This window comes from Anopheles maculipalpis, chromosome 3RL, assembly GCF_943734695.1.
Source record: "Anopheles maculipalpis chromosome 3RL, idAnoMacuDA_375_x, whole genome shotgun sequence".
Lineage (NCBI taxonomy): Eukaryota > Metazoa > Arthropoda > Insecta > Diptera > Culicidae > Anopheles > Anopheles maculipalpis.
The window spans coordinates 30,324,796-30,339,870 of record NC_064872.1 but is presented as its reverse complement, the minus strand read 5'-3'; the positions used below and the strand labels follow the sequence as shown (position 1 = coordinate 30,339,870).

General features: G+C 43.2%; 1 protein-coding gene across 1 annotated transcript in view; it reads right to left on the bottom strand.

Moving 5' to 3' along the window:
• The window catches only part of LOC126564267 (SUMO-activating enzyme subunit 2-A), a 354,644-nt gene extending 351,784 nt beyond the window's left edge, over positions 1 to 2,860 (bottom strand). Inside the window, exon 1 of the mRNA XM_050221268.1 lies at positions 2,856 to 2,860. The gene's annotated coding sequence lies outside the window, so the exon portion shown is untranslated. The remainder of the gene's footprint in view (positions 1 to 2,855) is intronic.
• Between the last annotated feature and the right edge of the window lie 12,215 nt (positions 2,861 to 15,075).

The following is a 15,075-nucleotide window of genomic DNA, read 5'->3' as shown; positions in this document are numbered from 1 at the left end:
TGGCGAGAGGTAACCCCCACTAATGTCCGTCGGCAGTTAGTGGAGAGCGTCAACCGAACAACAGTAGAAACAAAAAAAAAAAAAAACAGAAAAACGCGTCCAGAACGACGACGGGCGTCGGTCAAGATCATTCTCGGTGTGGGATTGCGTGCAGTTTAACGACACTCAAGACGGCGAGTGAGTTGTGCGAGATAAAATTCACGGTGAATGGGGGGCATCACATACATGCGCTAGCAATATGGCGAGCGCACAGTGAGCAATAAAAGAGAGAACGATAATGAGCGAATGAATGGCAAATAAAGGCCGCTACTGCCTTAAGGATGGTATAATTAGCGTGTGAAGAGCATCAACACTTGCACAGCATCGTTGCTGTGCTTTTGTGCCCGTGCAAGCGTTCGGCAAACATGCACGTAAACTCATCTGTCCGTATAATAAACATGGCTGTTGTTGGTGGTGGATAGCGTCTGGTAAGCACCATTAGAAAGTAATTATGCTAAAATAGTAATATTTTGTTTAACCCGACCTAGTGGCTCTTTCATCCGGCGGTGAAGCACACCTTTTTGCGGTGTAAAACAATGGTTGCATTGAGTCAACAGAGAGAAGTGCAATGACCATCTGAACCTTGTCCCATGGCCCTGTGTTCGTATTGTTTATGTGGGTACTGAGAAAAGTTTAACAGTTAGCAAATATGCTTTACGGCGTGTTGGTGTATGGACATGAACTATAACATTATTAAACAAATGTTTGGTTTCCGTATCGAATGTCAACAATTGCTAATGAGGTGGTGACAAAATGAAACAAATATTTTAAATATATTTGCAAATGTAAATAAGGATTTATGTGCTATTGACAGAGAGCCGAATCTCATAAATAAACAATTTATCATTTTTATCGTCTAGTATATTCTAGATTTATTAGAGCAGCTCCATTAAGTGTAATCTTTTTTGGAGCTACATCATCATCACTGTTTCGGGCAAGGGTGCCAAACAATTTTTGCTATTTCGATTGAAAATTAAGCTAAAAAAAACTTAAACATTGTTGTGTAGGAGATAGGGATCTCACTCTTGCATTTGGAACTGCATCCGGATTAATAACGCTGTGGATAGAATTTTAGATTCCGATTCGGATGATTTTTCTATCGTTAGACCATCCCAGTCAAGCATAATGTTGCGTAGTTATAAGAAGATTATGTTCCAAAAAAAGTGTCTAACGGCCGGATCGACACTGCAGTACGATGCGTGACTGACATAAGAACTTCGGTGACACGAGCCGCTCAGAAACACAAAGTTTTGTCTATAACACTAGCCAAATATTTGAAGTCCATGTTTGTGAAGGCGTCTTGAAATACAAAAATCGAGAAAAAGAGGTAAGAGAATCGTACCTAGGATTTTTTTTATTCATAGAGGACGGTCAGGCCGTATTGCTTACAATAACTTAAAAATAAGATACTCCTTTCATCTTTGCTGGGAGACATTTCCTTCTCCGAGCCGTGAAAGGGCACCATATCCCGGGTGTGCTCGGTTGTTCCGTTGCGTATATTCCGTCATCCAAAGCCAAAGTTGTGTTCATAGCGAGGGTCTTATCGTGTGAGGGCACCTCATCCCGGGGTACGTCAGGCGTTTCCATGCTCGTGGACCAGATGGTAGCGGAGGTTTTGATCGTTTTCCATTTCGAAGGTTCCTTGATTGGGTCCGATCATGAAGTCTCGTTCGTGTCCTTCTTCTTCCCGTCACTTGTATGTCCATCCATAGCATAGGCCGATGCAACACTTCCATATGCTACCCAACCCTGCACGTATCGTACTCATTCAAACATTCAAACATACAAGCGAGGTACAACATGTATAAGACAGACAAACAGTGGGAGTAAAGGGGGAAGGAGATCATACTAATAATCCGTTAGCACGGCAGAAGAGAAAGATTACTCTCAGGTAGACCTCGTCGCAGTCTCCCAGCAAGTCCCGAATTGGAGTATTTGGCAACTTTCCAATGCCCCGGACTGCGTCTAACAAGGCGGGTCGAGCAGCCTCGTATTCCACACAAGACCATAGAAGATGATCTATGTCGTGGTATCCGAGGCCGCAGCCACATACTTTGGAGTCGACCTGTCCTATACGCTGGAGATGCGCGCCCAAAGCGAAATGATTGGACCTAAGTCTAGACATCATTCGAATGAACGCACGATCACCTGAGATGCCGTGGAACCAAGGCTTCAAGGACACTTGGGGAGTGATCGAATAAAGAAACCTCTCGAGCTCATCGGTGTCCCACAAACTCTGCCACCGAGCCATGCAGAGAGACTGTGGGGCACGCATGTACTCGTGGGGTAAGATAAGCCTGTCGAAAAAGGGCCCTTCCAAAGCACCCTTTTTGGCCAATTGGTCTGCCTTTTCATTGCCGAAGATGCCGCAATGTGCCAAAAAAGAGATATCCTTTAATATTTCTTTTACGAAGTAGTCCGGGCTCTTAATAGCCTTCACAGATTTTAATGCTTCGACAGCGCTTAAACTGTCGGAGAATATAAAATATTCGTCTGGAGGACAAGCACTTATTATCAACAAGGCACAAAAGATTGCGACGAGCTCCGCTACATATATGGTTGGCATGGTTGGCGTAGTTGGAAATATGCCTCGGAGTACCTAGGATTAATCCTTGCAAATAAGCTATTAGCCCTGTAGGTTGTATAAAGAAAATTGGCTAAGGAAGCCAAAATTGCAAATTGTATAAAAAACAAATCACAGAACACTTAGTTGACCCGCTTTCCGGGCCAACAATTATACAATTATACGCCAACAATTATAGAATCAGATTGAGCTATCAACTTAAAATAAAGGAACCGAGAGTCTTTCCCGTCAACTTGATTTTTGATCTATATTTCAGGACAACAAGACACCTACAAAAACAATACAACTAATTAGTTGCAGTACATATTTCGGTTTAAAAATGAAAACAGTCCATTTTGTTTATTTAGTTTTTTATTTTTTTTTTTTTTGAACAAAATAAGTGTGCGATTTATTCCCTAAACTGACGAGAGATTACACCGCCACCGCCGTAACGGTCGTTCATTATGAACGCGGAAAATCATCCTTGCCAACCTCTTCCCTCATCTAATGACGCTAATACGTCAGCGACTAAAAATGTGGCTGCGGCTGTTAAATGAAAAGCTTTTTACAAGAACTTCGCGTTTTGATGGACGTGGTAAACGTTGCAGTGGATGTCATTGCTCGCCCAGTTTCCTGCACTAATGTCTTCTCTAACCGGCTTATGATTGCTGTTTTTCGTTAGTGTGAGTGCGTTGGATGGCAAGCTTTGTACTGGTAAGAAGAAGAACTTGTTTGACGCTCCTTTCATCTTTATCATTTTGGTTTCTTAATGCAAAACGTCCCCACACACACACATATATACTGTCTCTTTTGAACGGTTCCCGATTCGCAAGGACGCAGCCAAACTGGTACCGTGAGCTACCGGGCGCCTCCATTAGCATTTGTGAGTCAAAAAAGAGGGTGCCACGTTCACGTTTCGATGATGCAACAGTTTTGCATACATGAATGGAAAATTAAGTCCCAAACAATTGTGCAATCGTGCAAAGAGCTCCCATCAAAAGAAGCGAGTGGTTCCAATGAAACCGGCACGTTTTGACAGTAAAACATATTTTTCAAATAAATTTTTCATTTCACCACAATGTGGCTGGCGCTTTTCGTTTTTTTTTTTGCTTCCTCTGTAGACGTGGTAGTGATCGACTTCGTGTAAAGTGGTACATAATGCTCGCTCGTACACTCGAACCAGGTCGGTGGGATCGACCGGCAAACGTTCGCTGTTTGCCAACGCTTGGGAATATTCTCGTGGAACGGATGTTTATCACGTGACTTCGCGAAACATGGACCATCACGCTGGTTTCCTGGGCGGGTGAGCGCTATCATCCTTTCCGGTACCACGAGAACTCGGACACGTCCAGTTTCTCACGTTGTAAAAGCGTGGGCCGAAGAATTACAGCGCTCCTGAGGATTAATATCGTGTTTAATTTTGTCAACCGTCATAAAGCTCCAGCCACGCTTCTCCGCACCACCGGAACGTGGCGTACCGTTTGAGCGTAAACTCTGACCGTGAGGTCAGAGCGGGTGGGAGCGCGACGGTTCGGAGGTTTAGAAATGCTGTCAGCATGCATTCGTGGGAACTGGCTCGCAGCAAAGTTAATTCAGTTATGCAGGTGACTGTTTGACGTGTTCTGTGAGCTGTGGAGGAGCAGAATTAAACGAGATTCTATGTAGCATTGTTGCGTTGTCGCCGGTACATTATGAGATGATGGCACTTTTTTTTTTTGGACACGCGGCAAAAAGTGGGCCATCGCATGCAGTGATGATTGTTGCGGGTGGAGCGAACGGTAGACAAATAGAGCCGCCACAGCCAAAACCATAAATCAATCAGGTGACTTTCGTTCACCGGAAATGGCAGCTGCTGTCGTGCGGAGGACAGTTCGTCCAGCATGCCGTGTCCTGACAAATTCTCGGTAAGTGTAGTGTGCTTGAATGGTTTTTTTTCTGCCATTGTTTTCTCCCTCTCTCTTTTTCTCTCTGGTTGTAGTGATGTTGCTGAAGTCTTTTTCGGATAGTCCGGAAAAATCACTTATGTTTAATGGAGACATCTGTATGTATGGAATAATTGAATATTTGCCGCAAAGATGTCCTTTGTTTTGAGGAAGACAAATCATCAGCCGTGTGCGATTTTCGGTACACTGATCTGTGTTGTTGTGCATTAGTGTTTTTGGAAAACATTTAAATTCTAAGGATAATTTTTACTTTGGTTGTGAATAGTTATGGAACAGATACCGGTTTGAATCGGTTGTCGAAAAAAACATGACTTTTAGAAATACAACAGTTAAAAAAGTCTTATACCTATTTTTGCTTTTTGTAATGTTTTAGCAGTTTTGACGTCAGAAGCATTAGACCAAAATGTACGAAGCTCAACAGAAATATAAAAAATATACTTCGCACGGCTAATATGCATCCATTCCAGTCTCTCAAAGTCCAAGCAAGGCCGCTAGTGCCCGGTGGGAAAGTTTTTCGAATTGATTAGCCGGAACTTATTGGAATTTTGTCTCAAGACATCTAGCCGATGCCTTCGATTGGCACTCATTTTCTTCGCCAAAAACTTTGACTTGAGCAAATGTTTAGCAAAAGAGGCATCATTTGCTTCACCTGCTCGCTCGCTCGGTTCGTCAGTGCAACGGGAAAGTGTGAAATTGAAATCGATTTCGAGACATCCAATCGATAAACTTTCCTCCCCAGTGAACGTGAACGGACGCCGTCGTGGGTGGAAAGAGAAGGCCGGGCCGAAGATCGCTTTTAAACGCTTCCAAATAAGCCGCAGCCCTGCTGGAAGGTGAGCGAAGCCAACATTGCGATATCCCTTACCGTCATTACCATTAGGTGGCGGAGTTTTAGGCGCAAAGTTTATCAATTTACCTTCCGCATGGTTCCACGCTTCCGCGTTTCCATTCTTTATTGGCTTTATCTGTTCGCCGAGGGTATTACGAGCATGGATAGTGGTGGTGTCTGCATATTGATAAAAAGTGCGTTTCCGTAGTATTTTCTTCCCAATTTTTTTTAGTTCCTCCTACCCCCGTAAAGAGGAGGGAGTGGGGAAGGTTATGCGCTAAATTCTGACTTATCGTAACCCGAAAGGGCGAGTATGATGGCCATGTTTTATCGTGAGTTAAGCACTGGAGCGAGGGTAAATTGAAACTCCCAGGAATCATTTTTCCTAAGTCTTTTCGTTTTACCTTATGGGATACGTCATCGGATGATGCTCCGGTTCCTTCGTTTCTCAAACGGACTTCTTTTGCTGTGCTCATCTGTTCAGTTATCCTTTGCTTGCCTTATGTTTCGGATTTCGTTTTCAATGAAAAGGATATGTTTACGAGGGTGTTTTTCTCCTAAACACCCCAAGAAAGACGGTATGGGAAGAGCTATTGCATTCGACCGGTTCCTTTTCCTTTTCCTATTTTCTTTGTACCGACCTCTGCCGAGTAGTGTAGGTCAAACATCCATATCCGTTGCAGGTAGAAATACTCAATACGTTTTACTCCCGTACAATACCGATGCTAAAATTTATGAATGAAAATAAAATCGCACCTGACCGAGGAAGACGTGGTCCAGTTTATGATCGCAGTGGAAGTGGATGCAGTAACCGGGTAAGCCAAAGATGATGGTTTCCGATGCCATTGGGGGGTTGAGAATGTGCAATGTGGAAATCTAATAATTCTCACCGATGAAATTGAATTTATAACGCCATATTTTTCCATTTGTGGCAATAACGTTTTCAATATGCGATTTATCGGAATGGACTGATTCAGTTCTCTTCCGTACTACATGTTTGACCTGTATTGAGAGGTTGAAATAATTCACAGAACACAGGTTTTTGCATGCTGGGAATGAATGTTGGTTATGGGAAGAATGAAGGAGCTGATCTCTTTCAAATTGCAAGATTTGTGTACCTCTGAAACTAGGGTTTCCTCACAGAACGGAATGAATAGACAGAACTATTTTATTAGCTAGCTATTGAGCTTAGATTTTTTGCAGATCAACGAATAGTTAAAGAATATCTGATTTACGGAAGTTTCAATAAACATAAGACGGTTTGAATTTATAGTAAAAGAAAGAGGGTCTTTGGGACTGTAACCTTGACATCTTTGGGGCATGCATTTTCTAGCATAACTGACAACATTAACCCTTTTGTTAGTCGAGTATGACAGTCAATTCGAAACTTCTTCCCCTCCTTCTAAGCCTGCTCAGAGTTGAGCACGTCGCGTCGACATGATCAGGTTGCCAAACCATTTCGAGGAAACTCGGTTTAGGGCTGCAATCCTCCATCGACGGCTGCATACGAACTCCGACAGGTTTGACTTCACGGCCTCGTGCCGAACAGGACGCTGACGAGCACCTTGCTACATATGTCCGGCCTGCTCATCATGTGCCCTGCTTGCACACACCGCCAAAGATAGATCTTAGCCCCCCCCTCCCCCTTCCTGTTCGAAAATGGCGAGTGCATTGGCTTCCTCAGTCAGCATAGTCCAAGACTGGTCCCCGTAGAGGACCAATCTTGAACGTATAAAGCTGCGGTAAATCGTACATTTCGTGTGTTGTTGGAGTCGTCTGAATCGCAGGAGTTTGTGGAGTCCGTTGTAGGCACAATTCGCCTTAACAATGTGCCTTCGGATTTCGCTGCTTACGTTTTTGTCCGAAGTAACGATCGTACCAAGGTAGCAGAACTCCTGTACCACCTCGAGATCGTCGCTGTCAACTGATACTCTACTTCTGAGTCGGGCTCTATCACGGTCAGAGCCACATGCAAACAGGTATTTTTTCTTCGTCGCATTAATGTTCAAACCAAATCTATTGGCCTCGCGATTCAGTCGGGTGTACGCCTCGCACACCGCCACAGATGTCCGTCCGAAGATGTCGATGTCATCCGCGAAGCCAAGGAATTGGAGAGATCGGGTGAAAATCGTGCAACGGATGTTGAAGCCCGCGCATCGCATGATACCCTCCAAAGCGATGTTGAACAACAAACAGGAGAGTCCGTTTCATTGCCTCAGACTCTCACACCCTTGCCGAGCATCCCGTCCATAGTGGTCCTTAACGGTCGTACCAGCTTCCCAGGGAATCCGTACTGCTGCATGGTGTTCCATAGTTCGGTTCGATCTGTGGTATCGTAGGCCGCCTTGAAGTCAATGAACAGGTGGTGCGTAGGGATCTGGTGCTTCCGGCATTTTTGGAGGATCTGCCGTAGAGTAAAGATTTGGTTGGTTGTCCATTTGCCTCCAACAAATCCAGCTTGGTAGCTTCCGACGAAATCTGTAGCAAGGTGCTCCAGTCTGCCAAAGAGTATTCGGGACAGGATATTATAGGCAGCATTCAGGACTGTGATGGCCCGGAAGTTAGCACAATCCATCCTGTTGCCCTTTTTGTACACCGGGTGTATGACACCCAGTTTCCACTCGTCCGCCAGTTCTTCCTGATCTTAAATCTTAAAAATCAGCCAATGCATGATGGCGGTAAGCCTGATTTGTTGCATTTCAGCTGTTTGATGGCACTGATGGTTTCGTCCAGAGATGGAGGGAGCACCTCGTCATTGTCATGCTGACTGTCGTAGCACTGCCCTCCTCTGTTTCTAGTGCCTGATTCAGTATCTCCTGCATCTGCTCCGATAAGGTGTCTGTCGAAGTAGCTCCAATACTCAATTCGAAACTAAACATTATAAAATAAGCTTATTTCTTGCTTTATGCTTACTTTTAATGTGTATTATATGTTTGTTATTGTGTTTAACATCAACAAATAATATATTAATGTATTTATAATATATTAAATAAAAATAAAAATGTATCTGTTGCATGAATTTATAGAATTTTAAAACTACTACCAGGGAATCAAACGTAAACTTTCCTCGTTCGTAGTGGATAACAAAACCACATCACCATGTGAGTGCTTTGCACACGTAGAGCTTGTATTTGTAGTGGATGGCAATAGTAAAAAATGAAATTTATGCTTTTGTAAAGTTTAAAGTTGATTTTTATATTTGACTTTAAACATTTTTCTCCCCTGCAAATGGTGCACCTTTCATTGCAACTTTTTATCACCATGAATAGTATACACCTCATGCCAGAGACTGTAAAATAACACCTACATTCGTGTCAAAAATCCTTCGCAACGTTCACACCAAACATATACTTGTTTTGGTTTTGTTCTTTAATATCTGCTTTTGCGCTCGCTGGGATGGATAATCATCTCATCATGCTAATTAGTTTTTAACGCTTCCCTGAAACTGGCGCAACGCCATTTGAAGCAGTGCCGGATAGGAATGCTACCGGTGCAGAATCGTTTCCGCAACCCCACGAGCACTTTTGCCGCCTGTACCGTGCGTCGCCGGGTTCAAATATCACTGTACGTGCTGGGTTTTTGGGTAGGCAAACGGCAACAATATATTCTAGAAGTACTTGGAAAATTGTAACGCTCTATGCTGTAAGGGGATGTTTATTAGTTCGACAGAGAATTTTCTCCACGCGTGCGAAGCGTATCGCTTAGACACCCCTCAGAGCGAGAAGCACGAGTTGTGTTATTTGTGTAACAATTCAAGCGCAATAAGACTTTATGCTTTTAATTGCTGATACACTTCTACCACACTCTGTGCATTGTGAAGTTAATAATTTTCATAGTTGAATTGTTTACGGATTTTATTGCATGTTTAATGGGTTTGTGTTTTGGAGGTGTTGGTCTAGTTGTTCTCAATAATTTAGCTTTCTTTTTAACACCTTTTTTTATTTTAAATAGCTTAGATGACAACATAAAAATTTTATAGTTAAGCAGCCAGGACCAGTGTATAAAAGTATAAATAACTCTTTATTTTTGTGTAATGAAAGCATTTTAATATGAAATAATGTGCTCTCTTTATGCGACCAAAAAAAATGTTCTAATTCCCTTATATTATTGCAAAACATTTATTATTCCAAATTTCATTCCGAAACCAACGCTCCAAACTTTTGCAAGCATTGGAGCAGGCATTTGATTAAACAACAAAAAACACGTACCCATTGCCCTTCGCTCGTTCGGCACTGTTAGGCCAGTTTTGTTGATATGCTCCCATGTGCAAAGCTGAATTAGTAACAAAAGCTCAATTTTCCAATTAGTTTCCCCGGTTCAAACCTGGTACGCACACTGGTAGCCACCGGTGCCTGCCAGCCCATTAATCCACTGAAAGGGCCAGTAAATCGTAAAACCGTACCGTTGCACTGTTGGCAACTGTTTGGCGGGTGTGCAGTGATTTTGATTGCCTTCTTACATCCGACCGAATAAACGCGCCGTATCAGGCAAAGCGTGCAGGTTTCAATTTCGGAGGAATCCGTGTTTGAGTGTAAAATTAAACGTGGTGCGCCTGTGTCTGTGTCGGACTGCAACTACCGGCCTATAGCCCGTTAAAAGCGTGCGCTTCCGAAGCGTACTGTATCGTGTTGCTGGCTGAATGGGCATGAATTAGTAATCGGATTATGGAAAACGGATTTTTCGTCGCTAACTACGTCGTCGTGCATCTCTGCCTGTACCGGAACCGGAGAGGAAAAATGCGCCCGAGATAGGGAGAGTGCAAGCGAGTGACTTTTTCGTTTTGCTCGTAGGAAGAAATGTTCCAGCGTGCGGAACTTGTATAATGATGATCCCGAGGAAAAAGCACGGATGCAGAAGATTTCCGTGCGATTCTGTTTGCTGATGGCATTAAAAAGTCCGGACAATTGTTCTGGTGCTGGTGGTCAGCTTTATGGTAAGTCAATTTGCGATTAGCCTGCGGGAATGCGCCTGCTCTTCATATTTTATTATAGTTTGACGATATTCATCGTGCCATTAGCAAGCGAATGCGGAATGAAGCAAAAAAGTAAAGAAAAATCAAGAGACAGCTTTCGTTTGGGATAACAGCTATGACGGAATACGCTTACGGCAAATATTAGTGCAGTAATGCCACGGTCATCCAATGGTTAATAATTAGCACAAGCCCAGTCTATTCGTAATCATTTAGAATTGCACCATTACACTTCAAAAAAGCGACTTGAACCAAACCTTAAAGGAGGTAATATTTTTGCAGAATAAACTTATTTCTTTGACATTCCCTCATCCCCTAGATTCTACCTTTTACTTTCATTTTGTTTCATCCTATTCTGTCCTTGTTTATTAAAACCCATAATATTATTTTAGTTTATTTGTAACTTTGTTTGCTTCTTTAGTTTTTATATTTGTTTTAATTTTCTTTCTCATTTTCTTGTTTCTAGGTTGAATTATTTATTTACTTTTGTTTGTGTTTTAACCAAACAGTGTTTCATGATCGTTTCTGGTTCTATTTTTTAATGTTTGTGAACATTTTTAATGTTTGAGGTATTGCCTTTTTATTTTTTATTGTGAAACAAGTTTAACTCTTATTGTTTTGTTTTTTAACATTCATGTAGATATTTGTGTTCTTGTATACTTGTACGTTAAGTTGTCGAATAGTTTCTTTCGAACAGTCGAATGTGTTTCAAGCAATAACTCATGTTATACAATCATTCACATAACTCTTTATGGTTTAACCTTTTTCAGGTTTGAAATTTTACACATACACTATAAGTCTCAAGTTAAGAATTAAAATAACAAACAAATCCAAGAATTGTAGGATACACTCTTTGACCTAATCGTTGAGATGTGCTACTTACTTCATCGAGCACGGTTCGGTTCCGAGGTTCCCCGGCCATAGCCCTGGTTCCTGTAGAGTGGTTGCTTAAAAATTTAAACTCGGCCTAATTAGATTAAATATTGCAGCGGCCGCTTCCAGCAAGCGTGCCTGTGGCACAGTAAATCCGGGATGGTTTAATAATGAACAACTTTTTATACTCTGCATCGTACGTCGGACCGCACGCTGCATCCGACGGAAATGGGTACGATATCCGACGAAGACGTGGAATAATAATGCACTGCCCACACCTTCATTGCAGACGCAACGGATCTTGATGGATGCAGTCCATTAACCATTAGTGCTATTCATCATATTCCGTTTTCACGGGAAGTGTTACCATGACCTTCTCCGTACACTCCGACACACTATAGATTACTTCAGCGTTAGCAGCCCTGACGACTAACGATATTAGCATGCCAGGAAGCGGATCAGAGATCATCCTTGAAAGGCGCCGACAGTGCCGTTGCCGTGTATCAGACTGAGTCTGAACATGCTTGCGTGCAAACCTAATCGATGTGTGTCTGTGCGCTGGAGGAAAACCACAGAGACGTCTGGGCATACAATTCAACTAAATCCAGCCAGCAAGTATGTCTGAGTGTTTGGGCTGCTGACAGCGTGTTTCGTTAGGGCGGTGGAAACTCTTACGCTTTCTGTGGGCCGCATTTCCGTGCCCGTTTGCCAAAAAAGATGATGAAAATGTGTGTTTTTTACCTGCCCATCAACCTCTGCTTCGAGCTCCGCAGTGGCAGTATTTATTCGTGCGTACTGGCACGATGGATTCCGGCAAAAAGGATATTTTCTACTGGATTTATGATTTATCGTTGGAACGCAGTCTGGGGGCGATAATTTGGCCGTGTGCTACGATCGCGTGCAATTTATTTTTGCTATTTTCACCACCTTACTCGATCACTTGTGTAGTGGTTCGAACCGGGTGGCATCGTTTCCGGCACAACGATCCATTTTTGGTTTAATGTAGAGATGTAGTTAAGAAGGGAAAAGGGGGTGGGGGGAGGGGGCGATAGAGAGATAGCAGAGGGAGTTTCTAACGGGTTGGCTCTCAGGCGGTGTTTCAGGCGAATAAAAACATATCAGCCGCGTTAATTTTTAATCACGCATAAAATTTTCATATCCTTCTCGGAGGGTGTGCTCCAAGGAGTGGAGGTTATTGGCGAGTTTTGGAAGAATTTTCGTGTTATGTAAAAAATAAACAAAACACACACATGCACATTTCTGACAGCGCGAAAAGACAAAAAAAAAACGCACACACACACATACCGATGAAGAGCACATGGCGCGTCTTTTTCCACGTCTTCAAGCAGCAAAGCTTGCCGTCGACACGTGTCAACAGATTCCATAGAAACTTAGCACAGTTTGTGCTTTCAAGACAGTCCCTTGCCTAACTTATGGGGAGTGGTGGTGGTAGAGGCCTTAGCCTTCGTCGGTCGTCCCCGTTTCCCGACCAACGACGCAAACGCGAAGCATTGCGCCTACCAGAAAAAAAGGTAAGAGAGCGCCATCCTGCTTTACGAGGCCATTAAAATACAAACGATGTGTCATATTTTCACGCAAACTTGTGCCACCTGTCGAAAGGGGTGCGGTGCGCGCGAGCTTTCCCGGAAGGGTATGGAAACACGCGCTCATTGACGCAATGAGGTGTGTGAGTGTGAGCGTGTTGGCGTGAACGATTGCGTGTACCTGTGACAGGTTTACGCATGTTTCCTCACTTCGGGTTAGTCTTCTTCTTTTCTTTCGGCTAGCCACCAAGTTCCGTGTGCACTGTGTGCGATGTGCTAATGTTTGCACACATGTGCACGAAACGTCTTAACATGGTTAACAGGGATAAGGGTTATGATGAGCACTTGCGCTTGGTTACATGGTGACGATGTTCGCTTTCGTGACAGCGAGTGTTGGAAAAAAAACGGGTGACTTACGGAGCGGGAAATATTTTCAATTGAAAATGAAGAACAAACCAAACCCCACACAGGCATACACAAGCACAGGCGGTGAATACGTCGCATTGTTAATTCGATGTTAATGGCAGGTGGTGTTCCTGATCGTTATCCTTTTCCCAGGGGAGGCTTTGTTGAGATTGATGTTTGATGGTTTTATGAACTGTCCCACAAGAGCAGGATTGATATGTAATTGAAGTGAATGTTTGCTCGCCTGGGTTGAATAGGTTGGGGTATGCAAATCAGAGTAATGTACCAACAGCACATCTGTAGTTTCAGGTGCACGTTTAAAATTTTGAAAGTCTTTTGAATCTGATGCAGTTAGATTATTCCAAAGTGTTTGAAAAATCTGTAAATTAATTGTGGAATAATTATAATGTTGTATATTAACAGTTGCCATATGATTAAAACAGAGGCGGCTGGGTGGTATAGGCGACAACGGTGTCAATATTTACACGACAGGACCGTGGTTCAAATCCCATCCCGGACCGTTCCTCCGTAGTGAGGACTGACAATACAACAACGTAGTATATCGGAAAGTCTAGTAAGCCATTCATTGACCGGCATGACCTTAGAAGATCGTTAAGCCAAGAATAGAGAGACATGATTAAAAAAACAACTTGAACATAGTTTTCTTCATGAATCTCTTCGGCTGTTAACGGTCAACCGTAACATGCTGACAAGATCAGGAAGCTAATCCGATTCTTAGAAATTGAACTGTTATGCTGATGACATCATAATCTTCCTTCCCATCAAAACTCCTTAAGGTTGTGTCTCGCTTCAAAATCATCTCATTGTCTTCTCTTCTTGGCGCTCGTCCAACTCTCTTCTTCTATGTCCAAATAAATGTCAAATATTTTCCTTCTCCCGTTCTCTGAATCCTTTCATGTTCAATAACTCCATCTGTGTCAAAACTCGCGGAATGCTGCGTCGGTTGGCTTCAGATTTCTGTGATCTCGGGTGCCTGCGCGAGGTAACAATCAGCATTTTACAGTGTTGTCAACCGACACCAGCAACGACTCCAGCAACAGCAACAGTAAACAGCGTCGATCAGCAAACCGTTTTGATCGATTGACCTAGTCACCGATTGCAAAACATGCAATAGCCGAATCACCAATAGCGGGACAAACAACAATTAGCAATAATCGAATACTTTTCCTTTCCCCATCCAATTCCCATTCTTCTTCATCTTCTTGGCGTAACGACCTCTAAGGTCATGCCGGCCATCGAAATGGCTTTCTAGACTACCGATACCACGTAGTTGCTTAGTCAGTCCTTACTACGGTGGGACGATCCGGATGGGATTCCCATTCCAAATTCCCATTAAACCAATTGAATTAAAAATCATTAAAAAATTGGGGCAGCCTGGTGGTATAGGTGACAGCGGCGCCGGTCTTCAAGCAGCAGGACCGGGGTTCAAATCCGAACCGGACCGTCCCCCCGTAGTGAGGACTGACTAACCAACTACGTAGTATCGGTAAGGAAGGAAGTGTAGTAAGTGTAAGAAAAATTAAAAATCAATAAACGTTACTTCGATTTTGATCGTAGCAAAACAAGACTTGTGACTTCGTTAGTGTCCGAACCGTTTAGTTTTTCAACTCGCGCTCTTTAGTGCTATGCCTGAGTAATTTGGTCGCCTGCTACCATTACAGCTGCGACACGAGTTGAGCGGGTTCAGAGGACCTTCACGCAGTTTCCTATGCGCAAAGTGTTTGGAGGTCTCTGACTGACTCAGCTCTGCCTTAGTATCCGTCACGTTGTTCGCTGCTGGGTCTATTACCTTTAGAAACTAGCCACACTCATACCCGGGCCAGTTTCATCGCCACCCTTCTCCTCCACTCTGTCGATGACCCTTTCTTGCTATCGTCTATAAATTTTTA